Source organism: Saccopteryx bilineata, chromosome 3 (genome assembly GCF_036850765.1).
Source record: "Saccopteryx bilineata isolate mSacBil1 chromosome 3, mSacBil1_pri_phased_curated, whole genome shotgun sequence".
Taxonomy (NCBI): domain Eukaryota; kingdom Metazoa; phylum Chordata; class Mammalia; order Chiroptera; family Emballonuridae; genus Saccopteryx; species Saccopteryx bilineata.
This window is the reverse complement of record NC_089492.1, coordinates 240,284,242-240,306,453: the sequence shown is the minus strand read 5'-3', so window position 1 is coordinate 240,306,453 and position 22,212 is coordinate 240,284,242. Positions and strand designations below refer to the sequence as shown.

The window sequence follows — 22,212 nt, the reverse complement described above, 5'->3', positions numbered from 1 at the left end:
AGAGGGTGAAATATCTTGCCTGAGGTCACACAGCACATTAAGTGCAGAGGGCAGAATTTAAGCCTAGGAAGTTTAACTCCCAAGCCCACAAGAGTAACCATGTGTGAAATGAGGTTTTGAGTCCTATCTTAGTTTGCTAATGAAGATCAGTTAGAACCTGGGTTCCTCTGGGTAACTTCCCCAACTTCTTCCCTCGAAGGGTCGGGCACTCCAAACCATTTCCTCAAAGGCCACTGTGGTTTGTTAGAGATAGAGCCCTTCAGGGGTACCATCTTATTTTTTATAAAGAACCTGTTCTTGGCCCTGGCCAGAGAGAGTATCAGCCTGGTGTATGGACATCCCGAGTTTGATTTCTGGTCAGAGCACACAAGAGAAGTGATTATCTTCTTCTCTTTCCTTCCTCTCCCCCTTCTCTCCCTCTTCTGCTCCCATAGCCAGTGGCTTGATTGGTCCAAGCATTGGCTCCAGGTGCTGAGGATAGCTCAGTTGGTCTGAGCATCGGCCCCAGATGGGTTGCTGGGTGGATCCCAGTCAGGGTGCATGTGGGAGTCTATCTTCCCTCCTCTCACTTAAAAAAAAAAAAAAAAGAACATATCCTTTAGATTTTTTGAAGTCTTCATTTACTACTCTTACTCCACATCCTTTCAAGGCCATCAGATCAGCTTCTACACAGATTATCTTGATGTCAGCACCAGAGAGTTTATCTTCAGCTATGACCAAGTCATCCAGTGTCATGTCATCATTCTGTTTGTGTGAATCTGAAAGATATGCTTCTTGATCTTTTTATTGATCTGGAGCAGTGATTGGCAAACTCATTAGTCAATAGAGCCAAATATCAACAGTACAACAATTGAAATTTTTCTGAGAGCCAAATTTTTTAAACTTAAACTATATAGGTAGGTACATGCCTTATCGAGGTAGTGCCCACACGTGGTATTTTGTGGAAGAGCCACACTCAAGGGGCCAAAGAGCCGCATGTGGCTCGTGAGCCGCAGTTTGCCGACGGGAGGGGAGTGTTCAATATTTCTGTCTATTTGGTTTATGGCCATGATAATTTTTATATCGCCCCTTGAATCAAATCCATCCAACTATCCAATAGCTCCAACATTATTTGCTGAATTTCTCTCTCACCACCAGAATTTGAGCCACATCTTTTTGTTCAAATGGCATCAATTTCATCAATAAACACAATGAATGGTGCATGTTCTTTAGCAATTTGAAACAATTCCCAAACTAGTTTAGGCCCATCACCTAGGTACTTCTGAATAAGTTCAGAGCCAACCACTCTCAAGAAAGTGCCCGAGGTTTGGTTCGCTACTCCTTTGGCTAATAAAGTTACACTTACGCCAGGTGCACCATAGAGAATAACCCCCTTAGGAAGCTTTATACTCATCTCTTCCTAACATTCAGGATTAGTAAGAGGACATTTCACAGACTCCTTAAGTCCCTGGATTTGGTTGTCCAACCTCCCAATGTCAGCAAAAGTCTTCTTCTAGACCTTTTCCACCTTTATCACTGTGACAAAGGGATCCATGTCATTCATTAACACCTCTATTACAGCATACACCTGCTGTTGAGCATACCAGAGCAGCCCGGTTCCAGCAGGTTCTTGTCTACAAATGAAAGAATGCTGATGTAGCATTCTGAGCCCTCAGATGTAGACACAGTGGTGTGATTGTCATCAATGATCTTTTCCAAGGTTCCTAACAACATTGGGGGTCCCCCCAGAACATCCACCATGGATCTTTCCTCCTTTTACTTTTCTTCTAAAGCCTTCATTTGCTCCTGATTTCTTCTTCCACAAGAAGATAGTCTTTAATTATCTCTAACTTCAATACTTTTAACTGGCACTAAATGTGAGATGTCACCAATGGTCGTTTGCTGGCAATATCTGCTTCTTTTGTTTTCTTCTCCTTTTCCCCACTCTAGTTGGTACAGGAGATTCGTACTATTTTTCCTTGTCCTTTTCATCCTTTCTACCACCTCCGGGAGCATGACCACCACTCCGACTTTGACTCTGAGCGACTCAGAAAGCATTCATCCCATTACTTCAGGAAGCTCGGTAAAACTCCCTGTGCTGGGCAGCAAAGCTCCCACTGGTGGAAACACAAAGCTGGCCAACCTGACCTACTCCATACCCTCACTAACCTGGGGACAGGACACTCTGCACTGAGCCCAGCCTCCTGGGCTCTCCAAGCAAACCCACTAGTCACCCTGGCCAGAAAATCAATTAAAAAAATTTTTCCTCATTGTTAGAGATAGAAGAAGGAAGAGAGAGAAGGGGGATGATAGAGAAAAAGAGAAGTATCACCTCGTTACTCTACTTAGTTGTTCCATTTAGTTGTGCACTCATTGGCTACTTCTCTACCTGCCCTGACTGGGGATGGAACCCTGCCAACTCGACATGCCATAATAATGTTCTATCCACGGCGCAACCCAGTCAGGGCCTGAAAAATCAACCTTTAAAATATGTTCAGGTAATGCACAGGAAACAAAAAAGAGAAAGAAAATGAGAAACAGAGGGAGAAAACAGAAAGCAAGTAATAAAGTGGCAGACTTAAGCCCTAACATATCACTAATCAAAGTGCAAATGATCTAAATGTACCAACTGAAAGAAATTAAGCAGAACAAGGAAAAAAAGACAATCTAATAATATACTGTACTGTCTGTAAGTAACTCACTTTGAACATAACTATATTAGTTTCCTATTGTTGCTGTAACAAATTACCATAAACTTCGTGACTTAAAAGCAACCCACATTTATAATCTTACAGTTCTGTAGGTTACACTGGGGAACAAAATTTTTGTTGCATCCACAGAAACACTTGTTCTTACCTAATTTGAGTGTGCTGATCTCAAATCTAACATTAGTTTTTCTCTGTAAGCTACAGTTTTTTTGCAATTCAAGATTTTAAGTTTTCATCTTATTGTAAAATTTTCAACATTTAGTTTAACATAATGAAGTAGAATGTCTTCTTGGGCATCACCTTTGTGAAAATATAATAATTTATATAATGCAGTAAATACACTAAAAGATATGAATGCATTAGAATTTGTCTACAATTTTTAAATAGAACATATTAAAACACTTATTTTAATCATAAAATTTGAACAAAACATATTTAAATTCTATTCAGGCAAAAATTTGCGTTTGTAGCTCTTGCATTTGTGTACTTGTTGAGGACAATCTCGTTTGATGCTCCAGCAGTAGTCTGCTCATCACTAACAGCTCCAAAATTTTCGGGAAACTTATCAAGGTGAGTGTTCAGGAAGTGAATCTTAACGCTCATGTTACATCCAATGTCGCGGAAAACCAACAGCACCCTTTGAACCAGAAGTTCATAGTTTTCTGCTTTTTTGTTGCCAAGGAAGTTCTTTATAACTGCCACAAAAGACTGCCATGCTGCTTTCTCCTCCTTATTCATCTTTCTGGCAAATTCTTCATCATGTATGAGGATTCAAATTTGAGGTCCATCGAATACACCTGCTTTCATCTTCTCAAAAGACAAGGCAGGAAAAGCAGAATAATATGTCAAAAGCATTCACTTTCTCTAGTCAGAGTCTGAACAAACTGCTTTATTAAGCCAAGTTTGATGTGAAGTGGGGGAAAAATGATCCTGTCTCGATTAACTACAGGTTCACTCACAATATTTTGCATCCCTACTTTCAGAGCTTCATGTTTCGGCCACTCCTTCTGTGTCCAGTGTTTCTCCCAAGCTCGGCTGTCCCACAAACACAGAAAGCAAGGATACTTCATGAAACCTCTCTGTTGTCCTAGCAGGAAATTTACCATTTTAAGATCCACACAAATGATCCAATTATGCTCCTCATACTTCAGAAAGTTGAGGACAAATTTTATGTCATTATAATCTCACAGATGAGTTGAATAACCAATTGGAACCCCTGAAAATAGGAAATATATGCACATGTCACAAATGATGAAATATTGTACCTTTGACATTGAAGTGTGTAACAGCCACATATATAACAGAAGGTGTCAGGACTATTCTTACATTTACGCCTACTCGAAGAAGCCATGATTCAATCTTAAAACAAAATAAGAGAGTGTTTTTATCAGATAATAACTTTTTACATTTAAAAACAACTACAATTATGTAAAAGTGATGTTTGTAAAACATTAATTGCCTTGTGGTTATGTTCAATCCAAGAGTCGTTGCCCTTTAACTCTGATTTAAAAACCAATGCATGCCATTAACTGTAACAAAAAGAAATTAAAATTTCATAAAAACTAGAGCATACATCAAAAAAAGATTTCAGATTTGGAATCAGCGATGTAGAAATATATAGAAACAGTTCTAAAACCTCATGCAACAGAAAATGAAAAAAAATGTTCCCCAGTGTTATTAATCTGAAATGGGTATTACTAGATTAAAATCAAGACATCAGCAGAGCCCTGATATCTTAGTTGGTTAGAGCTTTGTCCTGAAGCACATAGGTTGTTGGTTTGATCCATGGTAAGGGCACATATAAGAACAGAAAGATGTTCCCATCTCTCTCTCTCAAATCAATAGATTAAAAAAGTGTTAATCAAAAGATATCAGCAGAGACTTTTTCCTCTAGAGCAGTGGTTCTCAAACTTTTTGAAGTCGGGCACATTTAAAATCCTACAAATAATTGTAAGCACACTGTATACAAATTTCTGAGAAATATGTTATAATAATTCAGTCAAACATTAAAGAAAATATATAAAATTCAAGTGTGCTTTTATGGTAATTAAATGAAATAAATACAACAAAATTAAATTTATTCTGACATTAAAAAATATTTTTATGTTACATTTTTTGGGTTATGCTTTTTAGAATTTGTAAAAAAGAGGGGTTAAAAATAAAAAAGTGACAAGAAAGTTATCTTTTTATATAAATAGATACTTCTTAGTAAGATTTAGTAAATTCAGCAGGTCCCGGTGCAAATGTGTAAGTTTTTCATTCTTGTGTTTATGAGAAACATGAGCCTTATGTGTCCTAGCGATTTCTTCAATGTTTGGACATATATTTGAAAGGCAAACTCTCATTTTCTCATCAGTACTTTGAATAATTCCTCTCTTTTTACTCCTAATTGTGTTGAGGGTAGAAAATCCTAATTCACATAAATAGGATGTTGAAAATTGTAATAAAATGTTCAAAGCTTTTTTAGATATTGCCACATATTTTTCTTTTATACAAATCCAAAAGGCTTCAAGAGACAATTCCTTATGTTTAATCATCAATCCAAAACCCCCACCATACACATCATCTTAACTTTACACAAAGGATAGAAGAAACTTGCCTCCAGTCTCTCTGGGGAACATGGGGGGTAATGTAAACAATCCAGCACCACAGCTTAACAACCTTTTGCAACCTAATCAGGCAAGTGAGGTGGGGGGTTGGGCAGATTGTCAGCTTACAGCCAATTCCCCACACCTCTGTCCCCCCAAAATCTAAACTCCAATAACCCTGTTGATTTTATGGTCCCCAGCAGGCACATATTTCTCCGGAATACCACAGGGTGCACCTGGAAATCTTCTAGGGTGCACCAGTGTGCCCTGGCGCACACTTTGAGAACCACTGCTCTAGAAACTCTAAGGGGAGAATCTCTTTCCTATTTTTCCTGGCTTCTAGAGTCCACCTACATTCCTTGGCTCATGGCCCCTTTCTCCATCCTCAAAGCCAATGGCAAAGACTCTACAAATATCTCTTCTCTCCAACCTCTAATTCAGTAAACTCATCTTTGGTTCTACTGCCTCCTTTTCCTTATAAGGACTCTTATGATTTTTCTGAGCCCTCCTACATAACTCAGGGCAATCTTCCCATTTTAAGATGTTCAATCACATATGCAAAGTGCTTGTTGTCGTGTAAGATAACATATTCTCAGGTTCTGGGGATTAGACATGGACAGTTTGGTTGGGAGGAGACTATTCTGCCTGCCACAAGACTGTAAAAGGAAAAGGTATACAGGCCAATGATCATTTCACAAATACAGGCTGAATAAGAAATAGTCTGATGTTTCATCAGACACTCCTGAAGCTAAATCATTCCAAGGACCAGTTTTCCCTGGGGGATGTAAATAGTGAACATTTTCAGGTACCACTGCTTTTTAAAAAGAGGCTGCTAATGCCCTCCAGGTCTGGTTTGTATTTGCCCAGGGTTAGGGTGGGGTTAGACTTGCAAAAGACAAGTTTTATTACAGGCAGCAGAAGCAGGCAGGGGTTAATATCCCTAAGGTTGAAGTGAATTGTCAGAGATGGAGAAAATCTGAAAGGGATACTTGTCAGATATTCTTATACTCTGTGGCAAGGCCCAGTGTGGGGGAAAGTCCATAAGAATTTAATTGAGCAAGAACAAAATAGCAAATGAATAGATCAAATAACTCACTTTAGGAAACCACATACTAATCTTTCCACAGGCGGCTAATCTGGAAATCAGCTAGGCAAAGCAGGTCATTCTGACCTCTCATAGAAAACACCTATATAAATTGTTCTTTTGTTTTGTTCTGTTTTGATCTCAAGGAAACTAATCTTTCAGGGCAAACAGGTATTTATTTAGCTTTGTCTGCAGCTTTTGCATTGCCACTCACTTATTCAAATACTATCTTCAAAGATCAGTTATTGCTTGCTTAAGATACAGTAAAATTTCCGTAATATGTGTTTGAACCTTCCACAAACTGGCCCTTGTCATCTTTCTTTTTTCTTTTGTATTTTTATGAAGTGAGAAACAGGGAGGCAGAGAGATAGACTTCTTCCTGCATGTGCCTGACTGGGATCCATCCAGCAAGTCCACCAGGGGGAGATGCTCTGCCTGGGTGTTGCTCTATTGCAACCAGAGCACCTGATGCGGAGGCCATGGGGCCATCCTCAGTACCCAGGCCAACTGTGCTCCAACGGAGCTTTGGCTGCGGGAGGGAAAGAGAAAGATAGAGGGAAAGGAGAGGGGGAGGGGTGGAGAAACAGATGGGCACTTCTTCTGTGTGCCCTGGCCGGGAATCCAACCCAGGACTTCCACACACAAGCCCAATGCTCTACAACTGAGCCAACTGGCCAGGGCCTTAATTAATTTTTTTTTTTTCATTTTTCTGAAGCTGGAAACAGGGAGACAGTCAGACAGACTCCCGCATGCACCCGACCGGGATCCAGCCGGCATGCCCACCAGGGGGCGATGCTTTGCCCCTCTGGGGCATCGCTCTGTTGCGTCCAGAGCCATTCTAGCGCCTGAGGCAGAGGCCACAGAGCCATCCCCAGCGCCCGGGCCATCTTTGCTCCAGTGGAGCCTTGGCTGCGGGAGGGGAAGAGAGAGACAGAGAGGAAAGCGCGGCGGAGGGGTGGAGAAGCAGATGGGCGCTTCTCCTGTGTGCCCTGGCCGGGAATCGAACCCGGGACTCCTGCACGCCGGGCCGACGCTCTACCGCTGAGCCAACCGGAACTAAATATTTTTAACAAATATTTATTTTATTGATTTGAAAGAGAGGAAGGGAGAGAGGCAGAGAGAGACAGGACCATCAATCTGTTCCTGTATGTGCCCTGACTGGGGATCAAACTAGCAACCTCTGTGCTTCAGGACAATGATCTAACCAACTGAGCTATCTGACCAGGGCCTTTAATTTAATTTTTTTTAATTAAAGTTGATGTTTAATATTATATTAGTTTTAAGCGCACAGTATAGTGGCTAGAGACATTTATATAACTTACAAGGTTAATAATCCTCTGATAAACTAGTACCTAGCTGGCACCATACATACCTCATTTCCCCATGTATAAAACGCACCTTAATTTTTGGGCCCGAAATTTGAGAAAGAAATGTTATACATGAAGTTATTAAACTCAAGTTTTATACATCATAATATTCATACAATGCTTCAGCACTGTCAAAACCCCTATCTATTAGCTTGTCCTCATCTGTGTCTGATGATGAATCACTGTCTTCAACAATGGGCTCAAAAACAAGCGCGAAAAAGCCGGAAATGCAAGTAAAAAAATCTTCAACCACTGTATAGGATGCACCCAGTTTTTAGACCCCAAATTTTTTGAAAAAAGGTGTGTCTTATACATGGGAAAATACGGTAATTATTACAATATTATTGACTATATTTTGTATGCTGTACTTTACATTCCTGAGGCTCTTTTGTAACTACTGATCTGTATTGCTTAATCCCTTCACCCTTTTTACTCAGTCTCTTAACCTCCTCTCCCCTCTCATCTGGCAAACATCAAAAAATTTTTCTATATGAGTTTGCTTCTGTTTTGTTTGTTTATTTTATTTTTTAGATTCCACATATAAATTAAATTATATGGTATTTGTAGACTCATTTCAGATAGAAAGACACACACAGACTGAAACTAAAGGTCTATTTTATTACATTTCATGAAAATAAATTTTTTTTTAAACTGAGGTAACAATAATTATATCAGACAAAATAGACTTTAAAACAAAGGCTATAATAGGAGATAAAGAAGAACAACTTATACAAAATAGCCAACAGAAATATCTATTTATAGACTTTTGGATAAATAAGATATGGTGCATATATACAATAGAATATTACTCAACCATATAAAAAATGCAATTTTACCCTTTGCAACTACACAGATAGACCTTGAAGTCATTATACAAAGTGAAATACATCAACCAATGTCATGTGATTAATCAGCATTTACATTTGCTCTTTTATGGATCCTATGGTCCAAGGTGAACTTACTATATACAGTTCAACCAACATTCCTTCCACATTTCATTTTCATACCATACAGAATGCCCTCCTTCCTTCTTGTCTTAATTCCTTCATTTTTCAGATCCTCTAATGCTTAAAAGTCTTCCCTGATTATTCCAAACTACATTTGTTACCAGCGGTATTGGTGGAGAAATTTGACATCAGTTCTTGAATTCGGCAAAGAAAAAATTCAGAGCCATGAACTCAAATTACAAGAGAAAGTTTATTTAGAAAGTTACAGAGGTAGTAGAAGTAAGCCAGCTGGGCTACGTAGGCTCAAGAAACAAGTTGCTGAGACCAAAGTAGGGCCCTTGGAGCTTAGGAGAGAGGATAAAGGTAACTCGCCTGTGAGGAAGAAGAGGGGGAAGGGAAAGATGCTTGTATGCTCTCTGGACGGGAGTGCTTATAAAATCCTCTTTATATGGAAAAACAATGCCCTTCATAGTTAGTGGTGCATATAGATAGAGTATAGGCTAGGCATCAGTAATATCTATAAAATGAGGAAGAAGGCTGACTTAGAGGTTTCTTCCAGCTCAAGAGATTTGCAAGTCTAAGCTGAGTCAAAATAGTATTATGTTTGGATGGGCACACAGAAGTCATATAAATAAAACTTTCTGATGCCAGGGACACACCCACTAAATTTACCACAACAAATGGACCTCTAGCCTCTGCTTAAGTCTTGCTGGTGGCAGAAAGAGAACTTATTCTACTTTACGGGCCATCTAATGGTAAGAGAGATTTTTATGCTGAACTAGAGGTACCCTCTAACTTCTTCTCATTGGTCTGGTTTTCCTCTGTAAGCCACACTGATAGCTACATTCCATCTTCTTTAAAAATGGAAGCCAGATCTGACCAGGCAGTGGTGCAGTGGATAGAGCATCAGACTGGGATGTGGAGGATCCAGGTTCAAAACCCAGAGGTTGTAAGTTTGAGCACGGGCTCATCTGATATGAGCAAGGCTCACCAGCTTTGAGCCTAAGGTCACTGGCTCGAGCAAGGGGTCACTCAGTCTACAGTAGCCTCCTAGTCAAAACACGTATGAGAAAGCAATGAATGAACAACTAAGGTGCCACAACAAAGACTTAATGCTTCTCATCTGTTGCCCTTCCTCTCTGTCTGTCCCTATCTGTCCTTCTCTCTGTCTTTGTCACACACACACACACACACACACACATGGAAGCCAGTTGATACAAAAAAGACTGACAATGCCAAGAGCTTTGAGAATGTGGAGCAAATGGAATTATCATATCTGCTGATAGGAGTTGTCAATTAACCAGTTTAGAAAATTGTTAGATAATATCTACTAAAGTTAAAGACACACTTACACTGTAATCCAACGATATCATTCCTGTGTATATGTACGAAAGAGAAAAGGGCTTATTATTTTTAATATATGTCTCACAAAAGACATGTGTATAAGTGTTCATGGCAGCTCTATTCATAATGGCCCCAAAGTGGAAGCAAACTAAGTGACAACAGTAGGGTGGGTAAATACTTTGGGCATATTCATATAATATGACATAATAATAATGATGAGTGAAAGAAACCAAACACAAAAGAGAGCATACCATGATTCCTTTCACATGAAGTCCAAAACAGGTAAAACTAATCTATGCTGATAGAATCTTAGAGGAGCGGTTATCTCCAAGGGTGTGTGCTAACTGAAAAGGAGTATAAGGGAACTTTCTGGAATGCTAGTAATGTTTCTTTATCTTGAATTGGTTCGAGGATAACCAGGTGTACACATGTGTAAAAAACTCACCAAGTTTTATACTTAAGATTTGGGCATTTTTTGTACATTTCAATAAAATAATATTCTTTTAAAAATAAAGTCATTAGTCTTTTGTAATTTTGAGTCTTTTTGATAAAAAAAAACTCCAATAAGACAGTTATAAAAGAGAGAGAGATAGCTCAATAGCCAATTGTCAACTCACACAGACCTTAATGGGGAAGTAGTATGTTGTAGTGACTGGGTGTGTTTGAAGTTACAGACCTAGTTTCAAGCTCTGACTTCACCTCTTGCTAACAGTGTAGCCAAAGTCATTTGATCTCTCTAACCCTCAGTCTTATTGTGTATCAAATAAGGATATATAAATGACAGTACTGAGTGCATGAGATGAGAAGTGGAAAAATCTTAAAAACCCCCCTGGCCCTCTGGCTTGGTTGATTAGAACATCATTCCAAAGCGCAGAGGTTGCCAGTTTGATCCCTGGTCCAGGCACACACAGGGACAGATTAATGCTCCTGTCTCTTTCTCTCCCTTCCTCTCTCTGTAAAGTCAATAAATTTTAAAAATTATATTTTAAAAATCTTTTTAAAATAATCTCACATATATTATGTACCACACACTGTGAAGTACATTATTTTATTCAACCCTACAACAACCGTATGAAGAAGATAACATTTCCATTTTAAGAATGAGGAATGTAAGATTCTAAGAGCTTGCCCATAAGTGTGGCAGATTTGTCTGATTCTAAAGTCCATAAACTAAGTATTATCCTGTGTTGCCACTGGTATGATTGGATATTGGATGGATAAAAAAAAAAAAAAAAAAGTGAATGAAGAGAGAAGATGGCAGCGGAGTAGGCGGATGCACAGACGCCCAGCTCTCAACACCAAACTGGAATACAAATCAATTTAGAAAAAATCAGCATGAAAAACCAACACTGAACTGCAAGAACAGCTCTCAAAAACCAAGGAGCAAAGGGGAAGCCACAATAATCCTGGTAAGGAGTGCCTGAATCTCCTCTGCTTACAGGAACGGAAGGAGGGGGGTGAGGCTGAGAGCCCAGAGAGGATTTCACAGAGGAAAAAGAGCAGAAACTACTGCTCACAGCCACTTACCTGGCGACCAGGGAGCAAGGTGGGTTGAAAAGACCAGCTTATCTCCCAAGTGGAAAAGACAGGGAGAGGGACAGACTGTGAGGGGCTAAGGTATGCAAGAAACGAAATAAAAAAGCTGACTCATTCGTGCTGGAGGCGGCTATAGCTGGGGAAGGGACTGAACCTTTCACAAAACAGAGCTGAAGTGCTTCCGGATCAGAGATCTCTGGACATCTATCCAGCTCCAATCAGCACAACAAGACACAGCTGAAAACAAGAAGTGGGGAGGAGGGGCAGTAACTCAGGTCTCCATGGAGATCTGAGATACACCTCCCCCTACTGAAGCTGAGAAAAACCCCTGCCCCCAGTGAGATTAGTTGGTGGAAGAGACCTTCAGCGTCTCAGGTTACACCCACAGCATTCCTGGTTACAGTTTCAAGGAAGCCCCCTGCTGAGATCAGTTAACAAGATTATCACCTGTTAAGAAAACAAACAAATCAAGACTTCAAAGCTGCCCAAATCCGAAAGTGGATTACAAATAATAGCTGATACCAACCCACAAAGACCTAAAAATAACACAACTGAAAACTGGAGGCAGACAACACCAAGCCTAGACTCAACCAACTCTACAAATAAAAAAAAAAAAAGAAGATGAGAAGACAAAGGAGTGCAATCCAAATGAAACCACAAGAGACACCTTCGAGAGATGAACTGAGTGATATGGAAATAATCAAACTTCCAGATGCGGAGTTCAAAATAATGATTGTAAGGATGCTTAGGGATCTTAGAACAACAATGGAGGGGCAGTTTGAAAACCTAAATAAAGAAATAGCAAGTATAAAAAAGAATCAGTTGGAGATGACAAATACAATATCAGAAATAAAGACCACAATGGAAGGAATTAAAAACAGGATAGATAGAGCAGAGGATCGAATCAGCGAGTTAGAAGACAACTGGAATGAACGCATGAAAGCAAAGAAGAAAAGAGAAAAAAGACTCAAAAAGTCAGAGGAAACTCTTAGAGAGCTCTGTGACAACATGAAGAGAAATAACATCCGCATCATAGGGGTTCCTGAAGAAGAAGAAAAAGAACAAGGGATAGAGACTGTTCAATCATATCATAGCTGAAAACTTCCCTAAATTAATGCAAGAGAAACTCTCACAAATCCAAGAAGCACAGAGGACTCCATTAAAGAGAAACCCAAAGAAACCTACACCAAGACACATCATAATTAAAATACCAAAGCTAAGCGATAAAGAGAAAATATTAAAAGCTGCAAGAGAAAAAAAAGTTATCACCTACAAAGGAGCCCCCATAAGGATGACATCTGACTTCTCAACAGAAACACTTGAGGCCAGAAGGGAATGGCAAGAAATATTCAAAGTAATGCAGAACAAGAACCTACAACCAAGACTACTTTATCCAGCAAGGCTATCGTTTAAAATCAAAGGAGAAATAAAAAGCTTCCCAGACAAAAAACAACTCAAGGAATTCATTACAACCAAACCAATGCTGCAGGAAATATTAAGGGGCCTGGTGTAAACAGATAAAGTGGGAAAAGAATACAGAAAAAAAAAAGAAAAAGAAATACACCTTTAAAGAAGAAAATGGCAATAAACAACTACATATCAATAATAACCTTAAATGTAAATGGATTAAATGATCCAATCAAAAGACATAGGGTAGCTGCGTGGATAAGAAAACAGGACCCATACATATGTTGTCTACAAGAGACACACCTTAGAACAAAAGACACACACAGATTGAAGGTAAAAGGATGGAAAAAAACATTTCATGCAAACGGAAATGAAAAAAAAGCTGGGGTAGCAATACTTATATCAGACAAATTGGACTTTAAAACAAAGGATATAGTAAGAGATAAAGAAGGCCACTACATAATGATAAAGGGAGTAATCCAACAGGAAGATATAACTATTATAAATATCTATGCACCTAATATAGGAGCACCCAAATATATAAAACAGATTTTGATGGATTTAAAGGGCGAGATCAACAGCAATACTATAATAGTAGGGGATTTCAATACCCCACTAACATCACTAGATAGATCCTCAAGAAAGAAAATTAACAAAGAAACAGCAGACTTATTGGAAACACTAGATCAACTCGATTTAATAGATATCTTCAGAACCTTTCACCCTAAAGCAGCAGAATATGCATTCTTTTCAAGTGCTAATGGTACATTCTCTAGGATAGACCACATGTTAGGGCACAAAAGTGCTCTCAACAAATTTAAGAAGACTGAAATCATATCAAGCACTTTCTCCGATCACAACGGCATGAAACTAGAAATGAATCACAGCAGAAAAGCTCAAAAATTCTCAAACACATGGAAACTAAATAGCAGGGTGTTAAATAATGAATGGATTAAGAATGAGATCAAAGAAGAAATAAAGAAATTCCTAGAAACGAATGACAATGAGCATACAACAACTCAAAATTTATGGGACACAGCGAAAGCAGTGCTGAGAGGGAAGTTCATAGCACTACAGGCACACTTTCAGAAGCTAGAAAAAGCTCAAATAAACAACTTAACCCTGCATCTAAAAGAATTAGAAAAAGAACAGCAAGTAAAGCCCAAATGTAGTAGAAGGAAGGAAATAATAAAGATCAGAGCAGAAATAAATGACATAGAGGCTAAAGAAACAATACAGAGGATCAATGAAACTAGGAGCTGGTTCTTTGAAAAGGTAAACAAGATTGATGAACCTTTAAGTAGACTCACCAAGAAAAAGAGAGAGAGGACTCAAATAAATAAAATTAGAAATGAGAGAGGAGAAATAACAACTGACACAACAGAAATACAAAATATTGTAAGAAAATACTATGAAGAACTGTATGCCAAAAAACTAGACAACCTAGATGAAATGGACAAATTCCTTGAAACATACAATCTTCCAAAAATCAATCTGGAAGAATCAGAAAACTTAAACAGACCGATTACACCAAAGGAGATCGAAACAGTTATCAAAAAACTCCCAACAAAGAAAAGTCCGGGGCCCGATGGCTTCACAACGGAATTCTACCAAATATTCAAAGAAGAACTAACTCCTATCCTTCTCAAACTATTTCAAAAAAATTCAAGAGGAAGGAAGACTTCCAAACTCCTTTTAAGAGGCGAGCATAATTCTGATTCCAAAACCAGGCAAAGACAACACAAAGAAAGAAAATTATAGGCCAATATCTCTGATGAATATAGATGCTAAAATCCTCAACAAAATATTAGCAAACCGGATCCAACAATATACGGAAAAAATCATACACCATGATCAAGTGGGATTTATTCTGGGGAGGCAAGGCTGGTACAATATTCGTAAATCAATCAATGTGATTCATCACATAAACAAAAAGAAGGAGAAAAACCATATGATAATTTCAATAGATGCAGAAAAAGCATTTGATAAAATCCAGCACCCATTCATGATCAAAACTCTCAGCAAAGTGGGAATACAGGGAACATACCTCAACATGATAAAAGCCATCTATGAGAAACCCACAGCCAACATCATACTCAATGGGCAAAAATTAAAAGCAATACCCTTAAGATCAGGAACAAGGCAGGGGTGCCCCCTTTCACCACTCTTATTTAACATAGTCTGGAAGTCCTAGCCACAGCAATCAGACAAGAAGAAGAAATAAAAGGCATTCAAGTTGGAAAAGAAGAAGTAAAACTATCATTATTTGCAGATGATATGATATTGTATATAGAAAACCCTAAAGTCTCAGTCAAAAAACTACTGGACCTGATAAATAAATTCAGCAAAGTGGCAGGATATAAAATCAATACTCAGAAATCAGAAGCATTTTTATACACCAACAATGAACAGTCAGAAAGAGAAATTAAGGAAACAATCCCCTTCACAATTACAACCAAAAAAATAAAGTACCTAGGAGTAAACTTAACCAAGGAGACTAAAGACTTGTACTCAAAAAATTACAAAACATTGATAAAAGAAATCAAGGAAGATACAAACAAGTGGAAGCATATACCGTGCTCATGGTTAGGAAGAATAAACATCATTAAAATGTCTATATTACCCAAAGCAATTTATAAATTCAATGCAATACCAATTAAAATACCAATGACATACTTCAAAGATATAGAACACATATTCCAAAAATTTATATGGAACCAAAAAAGGACACGAATAGCCTCAGCAATCTTAAAAAAGAAGAATAAAGTGGGAGGTATCACACTTCCTGATATCAAGTTATACTACAAGGCCATTGTACTCAAAACAGCCTGGTACTGGCATAAGAACAGGCATATAGATCAATGGAACAGAACAGAGAACCCAGAAATAAACCCACAGTTCTATGGACAACTGATATTTGACAAAGGAGGTAAGGAAATACAATGGAGTAAAGACAGCCTCTTTAACAAATGGTGTTGTGAAAATTGGACAGCTACCTGCAAAAAAATGAAACTAGATCACCAGCTTACACCACTCACAAAAATAAACTCAAAATGGATAAAAGACTTGAATGTAGGCCGTGAAACCATAAGCATCTTAGAAGAAAACATAGGCAGTAAGCTCTCCGACATCTCTCGGAGCAATATATTTGCTGATTTATCTCCACGGGGAAGTGAAATAAAAGACAGGATAAACAAATGGGACTATATCAAACTAAAAAGCTTTTGCACAGCTAAAGACAACAAGAACAGAATAAAAAGACAAACTACACAATGGGAGAACATATTTGACAATACGTCTAATAAGGGGTTAATAACCAAAATTTATAAAGAACTTGTAAAACTCAACACCAGGAAGACAAACAACCCAATCCAAAAATGGGCAAAAGAGATGAATAGACACTTCTCCAAAGAGGACATACAGATGGCCAATAGGCATATGAAAAAATGCTCAACATCACTAATCATTAGAGAAATGCAAATTAAAACCACAATGAGATATCACCTTACACCAGTCAGAATGGCGCTTATCAACAAAACAACACAGAATAAGTGCTGGCGAGGATGTGGAGAAAAGGGAACCCTCCTGCACTGCTGGTGGGAATGCAGACTGGTGCAGCCACTGTGGAAAACAGTATGGAGATTCCTCAAAAAACTGAAAATCGAACTGCCTTTTGACCCAGCTATCCCACTTTTAGGAATATACCCCAAGGACACCATAGAACGGCTCGAAAAGGAGAAATGCACCCGCTTGTTTGTGGCAGCATTGTTCACAATAGCGAAGATCTGGAAACAGCCCAAGTGTCCGTCAGAGGACGAGTGGATTAAAAAACTTTGGTACATATATACTATGGAATACTACTCAGCCATAAGAAATGATGACATCGGATCATTTACAATAACATGGATGGACCTTGACAACATTATACGGAGTGAAATAAGTAAATCAGAAAAAAAGAAACTAAGATGAATCCATACATAGAAGGGACATAAAAATGAGACTCAGAGACATGAACAAGAATGTGATGGCAACAGGGGCGGGGGGTTGGGGGAGGGGGGGATGGGGTGAAGAAGGAGAGAGGGGTTAGGGGAGGGGAGGGGCACAAAGAAAACCAGATAGAAGGTGACAGAAGACAATTTAACTTTGCGGGAGGGGTATACAGCACAATCAAATGTCAAAATAATCTAGAGATATTTTCTCTCAACATATGTACCCTGATTTATCAATGTCACTGCATTAAATTTAAAAAAAAAAAAGTGAATGAGAAAACTAGCTTAAGTTCTGCAGAGGAGCACAATATTTAGCTAAAACTTCCTGTTAACTTCTTAAAGGCTAGCAATCTATACCTATAGTAAGAAGGACCTTTATCACTAAAAAGGTAGCTAATTTCCCTGCCTTACAGAATGATTGTGAGGACTGAGATAATCATGTCAGAAAAATTAATATGACACATTTTAGATAATTTAGCAGCCCCCACACCCACCCACTTACCTTCTTATTATTATTTCTTTTTTTAATATAATTTTATTTAGAAAATTAAATTTAATGGGATGACATTGATTAATAAGAGTACATAAGTCTCAGGTAAACACTTCTATAGCATTTGAACTGTTGATTGTGTCGTGTACCCATCACCCAAAGTCAAGTCTTATTCCATCACTGTATATTTTTCCCTCTTTATTCCCCCCCACTCCCCTCCTCCTGGTAACCACTTCACTTTTATCTATGTCCATGAGTCTCATTTTTATATCCCACATATGTGTGAAATCATATAGTTTTTAGTTTTTTATGACTTACTTATTTTACTTAGTATAATGTTCTCAAGGTCCACCCATGTTGTAAATGGCACTATGTCGTCATTTAATATGTCTGAGTAGTATTCCATTGTATGTATGTACATCGTCTTTATACAATCTTTTATCGAGGGACACTTTGATTGTCTCCATGTCTTGGCCACTGTGAATAATGCTGCAATGAACATGGGGATGCATGTGTCTTTGTATACCAATATTTTTTAGTTTTGTGGATAGATAACCATTAGAGAGGTTGCTGGGTCATATGGTAGGTCTATTATTGATTTTTTTGAGAAACCACCATACTGTCTTCCATAATGGCTATACCCGTTTGCATTCCTAACAGCAGTGAATAAGGGTTCCTTTTTCTCCACGGCCTCTCCAACTCTTTCAAGGGTCCCCAAACTTTTTACACAGAGGGCCAGTTCACTGTCCCTCAGACCGTTGGAGGGCCGCCACATACAGTGCTCCTCTCACTGACCACCAATGAAAGAGGTGGCCCTTCCGGAAGTGCGGTGGGGGGCCGTAGTTTGGGGACGCCTGCTTGGTAATAACCAATCTAACTGGTGTGAGGTGGTATCGCATTGTAGTTTTGATTTGCATTTCTCTAATAGTTAGTGAAGATGAACATATTTTCATATATCTTTTGGCCATTTGTATGTCTTCTTGGGAGAAGTGTCTGTTCAGGCCCTCTTTCCATTTCTTAAATGGATTGTTTGCTTGTTTGTTGCTGAGCTTTGTGAGTTCTTTATGTATTTTGGATACCCCTTATCAGAGCTGTTGTTTGTAAATATCATCTTCCATTTCATTGGCTTTTTGTTTTGTTGTTGTTTTCTTTAGCTGTGCAGAAGTTTTTTAGTTTGATATATAGTTCCATTTATTCATTTATTTATTTATTTAATAACCCTTTGTTTTATTCATTTTGCCTGTACTTTCCTTGCCTTTGGAGTCAAATTCATAAAATGTTCTCTTTGGCCAAGGTCCAAAAGTTTGGTATCTGTGTTTTCTTGTATGTAATTTATTATTGTTTCAAATCTTATATTTAGGTTTTTGATCCATTTTGAATTAATTTTTCTTCAGGGGGACAAGTTATAATCAAATTTTATTCTTTTGCAAGTGGCTTTCCAATTTTCCCAGCATCATTTATTAAAGAGGTTTCTTTTCTCCATTGTGTGTTTTTTACTTCTTTGTCAAAGCTGATTTCTCCATATATATGTGGTTTTATTTCTGGGCTCCCGATTCTGTTCTATTGGTCTGTATGTCTGTTTTTCTGCCAATACCATGCTGTTTTGATTATTATGACCCTATAGTATAATTTGAAGTCAGGTAGTGTGATACCTTCAGCTTCATTTTTATGCTTTGGCTATTCAGGGATTTTTATAGTTCCATACAAACCTGGTGATTTTTTGTTCTATTTTTTTAAAAATTATATTGGGGCCATTGCTGGTTGGTTCAGTGGTAGAGTGTCGGCCTGGCATGTGGCAGTCCCGGGTTCGATTCCCGGCCAGGGCACACAGGAGATATCTCTCTCTTCCCTTCCCACAGCCAAGGCTCCAATGGAGCAAAGTTGGCCCAGGCACTGAGGATGGCTTCATGGCCTCCACCTCAGGCACTAGAATGGCTCCGATTGCAGCAGAGCAACACCTCAGATGGGCAGAATATTGCCCCCTGGTGGGCATGCCAGGTGGATCCCGGTCGGGCGCACAGATGCATGCGGGAGTCTGTCTGTCTGCCTCCCCCCCTTCTCACTTTGGAAAAATACATAAAAATAAAAAATTTAAAAATAAAAATGATATTGGGATTTTAATAGGTATTGCATTAAATTTGTATATTTCTTTGGGTAATGCAGCCATTTTAACTATGCTGATTCTTCCAATCTATGAACATGGAATATTTTTTCATTTCATGTGTCTCTTTTAATTTCTTTTAATAATGCTTTGTAGTTTTTAGTATATAGGTCCTTCACATCCTTTGTTAAATTTATTCCTAAGTATTTTATTTTGTTGTTGTTGCGTTTGTAAAAGAAATAGGTTTTTTGAATTCATTTTCTGAAGTTTTATTATTGACGTACAGGAAAGCTGTAGGCTTTTTGTGTATTGATGTTGTATACTGCAACTTCACTGTATTGGTTTATTGTTTCTAATAGTTTTTCGGTGGAGTCTTGGGGTTTTCTATATACAGGATTATGGCAGCTGAAAAAAGTGATACCTTTACTTCTTCTTTCCCAATATGGATGCCTTTTATTTCTTTCTCTTGCCCAAATGCTCTGGCTAAGACCTCCAGTACTAGGTTAAATAGGAGTGGAGAGAGTGGGCAACCTTGTCTTGTTCCTGACTTTAGAGGAAAAGCCTTTAGTTTTTCACCATCTAATATAATATTGGCTGATGGTTTCATATATGGCCTTTATTATGTTGAGGTACTTTACATCTATACTCATTTTATTGAGTGTTTTTTGTTTGTTTGTTTTGTTTTATGACAGAGACAGAGAGAGAGAGAGTCAGAGAGAGGGACAGACAAAAATGGAGAGAAATGAGAAGCATAAATTCTTTGTGGCATCTTAGTTGTTCATTGATTGTCTTCTCATATGTGCCTTGACTGGGGGGGGGCGTTCCAGCAGAAAGAGTGACCCCTTGCTCAAGCCAGTGACCTTGGGCTCAAGCCAGCAACCTTGGGCTTCAAGCCAGCGACCATGAGATCGTATCTATGATCCCACACTCAAGCCAGCAACCCTATGCTCAAGCTGGTGAGCCCACGCTTAACCAACAACCTCAGGCTTTCGAACCTGAGTCCTCTGCATCCCAGTCCAATGCTCTATCCACTGCACTACCACCTGTTCCAGCTTATTGAGTGTTTTAAACATAAATGGATGTTGTATCTTATTGAATGGTTTTTCTGCATCTATTGAGAGAATCATGATTTTTGCCCTTTGTTTTGTTGATGGGGTGTATCATGTTGATCAATTTACTTATTTTGAATCATCCTTCTGCTCCTGGAGTGAATCTCATTTGATCAGGATGTATTATTATTTTAAAATGTATTTTATTTGATTTGCTAGAATTTTGTTTAGGACTTTTTGTATCTGTATGCACTAGAGTTATTGATCTTTAGTGTCCTTTGCCAGGTTTTAGTATCAAGGTTATGTTGGCCTCATAAAATGTGTTAGGGTATATTACTTTTTCTTCTATTTTTGGAAGACTGTGAGAAGGATAGGTACCAATATCCTTTGAATGTTTGGTAGAATTCACTAGTGTAGCCATCTGGTCCTGGACTTTTAATTTTGGGGAGGTTTTTGATAGTTGTTTCTATATCCTCCCTGCTTATAGGTCTATTTAGGTTATCCACTTATATGTGACTCAGTCTAGGAAGATTGTATAGTTCTAGGAACTTATCCATTTCTTCTAGACTGTTAAATTCGGTGGTATGTATTCTTTCATAGTATTCTAGTATGATCCTTTGTATATCTATGATGCCTGTAGTAAGTTCTCCTCTTTCACTTAAACTTTTGTTGATATTAGTCATTTCTCTTTTTTCTTCAATGTGTCTAGCCAGAGGATTGTTAATTTTATTGATCTTTTGAAAGAACCACTTCTTTTTTGTATTAATTTTTATAGGTTTTTTTTGTTTTCTATTTGAATTAGTTCTGCCCTAATTTCTTAAACTAAAATTTTTAATTTATTGTGTTAACCCGGATTTAAATTTCCCACCCAATATAACACCATGAACCACCAACAATGTGTCCCCCATTACACCCTCTTTGCTTCCTCCCCCGACTCCCTCACCCCTTCCCACTGGGATTTGCTGTCCTGTCCATAATGGTATCTATGAGCAATGTATATATATAATTTCATTAATCTCTTCACCTTCTCTGATCCCATCTCCTCATCCTCCTTCCGTCTGACAGCTGTTTCTCTACTCCACATGACTCCGCGTCTGCCTCTATTCCATTCCCCCATTCATTGTGTTCATTAGATTTCACATATAACAGATATCATATGATACTTGTCTTTCTCTGCATGGCTTATTTCACTTAGCATAATAATCTCCAGTTCCATCCATGTTGTCACAAAAGGTAAGATTTCCTTCTCTTTTCATGGCCACACAGTATTTCATTGTATATATATACCACAGCTTTTTAATCCACTTGTCCACTGACAGACACTTGGGCTGTTTCCAGAACTTGGCTATTTTTTTTTTGTTTGCCTTTGTTTTCTTTTTTTCTTTTTTTTATTTAATTAATTATGTTTACACAATTAATATTTCCCAAGGACACCATATCACTGACTGATAAAAAGAAATGCACCCCCATATTTATGGCAGCATTGTAAACAATAGCAGATCTTGGCTATTATAAATAATGCTGCATAAACATGGGGGTGCATATCTTCTTTTGAATTAGTGTTTTGGGATTCTTAGGATATATTCCTAAAAGTGAAATAGCTGGGTCAAAAGGCAGCACCAT

General features: G+C 38.2%; 1 pseudogene; it reads right to left on the bottom strand.

The window, feature by feature from the left end:
* Positions 1–243: 243 nt before the first annotated feature.
* Positions 244–21,673, bottom strand: LOC136330017 (26S proteasome regulatory subunit 4-like; annotated as a pseudogene).
* Between the last annotated feature and the right edge of the window lie 539 nt (positions 21,674–22,212).